Raw genomic sequence first — 2,096 nt, 5'->3', positions numbered from 1 at the left:
ATATACAACGTTCTTCTGTCAGTTTCCGTCTACCAAATCCCCTCACAAGGCTCTGGCCAGTCCTAGGCTACAGTACAAGGTATTTATCCAAGCTTTATCACAGCTACACCTGCGCCATATATCTTATATACAGCATCGAGGTACCACGCTGTTTGTATATCATATTGTTTTCTCAAAGTCTTGATAGATAATGAAAAAAAGGCCGCAACAAGGAACTATATCCGTGAAGTACAATTTTTAATTGGAAATACTACACCATGAATGTTCTAGTTTATTACTCAGTAGTCAACTCTCCAACATATTTGTAAACGAACCAAATGTATCTGGCACCCGTGTTTCACAGAAACCTGTAAAACAACGGGAGGAGCGAAAATAGTCCAAGTATACACAAGGCCTTCGACCCATGTATGTAACTCATTACTAACCATTACTAACACTACACTTTTCAATTTAATGTGCTATAAATAATTAGGTTGCTGTTCTATCTCCATAACGATTTTACATGACGCTTTTTCATTCGTCAGTCATTCAGGGTTGGCCACATATGCTGTTTTCTAATGTCATAATTAACAATTTAGCACAGTTTAGACAAAATATTTTTTCCCTACAGATGAATCTAAGAAACGTTCAATCACACCATTGTTCTTTTTCTAGCATTTTCATTTTATTTTCATTCATTGCTTCTTCCATTTTGTCTAATTTTTTTTTCTTTTATTTTTTTGGCAACTCCGACAGTACTGTTTGAAACTAGTGTAAAAAGACGTGCAGGTGATGGTTTTGCTTTATTTCCTCAAGGTATTAATTTTGAAGGAAGCTTAGTAAGTAGGGTACAAGATTCAACCTCATTTATATGACATAGTTTCGATAATTAAATCTCTCATACGTGTAATTTCCTCGAAGTTAACGATTTTTGAAAGTTAAACCGTCCTATATTACCCTTGTATCTGACATTATATTTTCATGAGGCAATGTGATGTATATGTTTGTGCATGTATGTGCATGTTACAATACAAATGTTGTCTTTGTGTGTGGATGCGTATTTGTGTGTGCATCTGCACGCGCGTGTATTTGTGAAACTATGTGGGTTTTAGTTTCATGTGTGCATATGTATGTGTAGAAATACTCTGAAGTTGATTATACTCTGATAGTTCCAATTAAATAGCAACAAGGCTAATTAACCCTGGCCATCCATCAAGATAATTATATTGGCCTTTTGTATAAAGAGGAAACGAAACGATTATTATTTCTATTATTATTATTATCATTATTATTATTATTGTTGTTGTTTTAGTTATCATCATCACCACCACCACCACCAACATCATCATCATCATCATCAGCGCTTATTACAGCGATTAGCTACTAAGAAAGTGGTTCCAGGCGGTGAAAATATCGTGATTGTCGATAGGATAGTGGCTAAATTTTCATAATGTGGATGATGACGATGAAGATGCTGTTGTGGATGATGATGGCTAAGATGATATTGATGTGAAGAAGAGTATGATGATTGATAATGAAGATGGTGGTGATGGGGGTAATGGTAGTGGTGATGTGTTGGAAATGGGCTCGACATGGCCGCTGTTGGTGTTAGTAGATGAGTGCCCTAGATGTATATTCTGGAATGTTTCTTAATTGAAATAGCCACTGGTCACTGTGAGAGTGACACGTGTTCGTTATTTCTATGACGGGGTCCTATAGTTAATTATGTTTCTTTGCTTCAACGTCAAACTAGTTTTGCTGACAGTGATAAGCCTCTCATATCTTGGAAGAGAAGACAACAGTAAGCAGCGAGGTGGTCAATGGAACGCAGTGTACGGGGTAGCATTCAGAAGGGAGAAAGAAAAATACACAATGAGGCGGCGAGCTGGCAGAAACGTTAGCATGCCGGGCAAATGCTTAACGGTATTTCGTCTGCCGCTACGTTCTGAGTTCAAATTCCGCCGAGGTCGACTTTGCCTTTTATCCTTTCGGGGTCGATTAAATAAGTACCAGTTACGCACTGGGGTCGATATTATCGACTTAATCCGTTTGTCTGTCCTTGTTTGTCCCCTCTGTGTGTAGCCCCTTGTGGGTAGTAAAGAAATAACACAATGAGT

Source organism: Octopus bimaculoides, chromosome 8 (genome assembly GCF_001194135.2).
Source record: "Octopus bimaculoides isolate UCB-OBI-ISO-001 chromosome 8, ASM119413v2, whole genome shotgun sequence".
In the NCBI taxonomy this organism is placed as follows: Eukaryota; Metazoa; Mollusca; class Cephalopoda; order Octopoda; family Octopodidae; genus Octopus; species Octopus bimaculoides.
The sequence above is the reverse complement of the archived record's forward strand: the minus strand, read 5'-3'. Positions refer to the sequence as shown.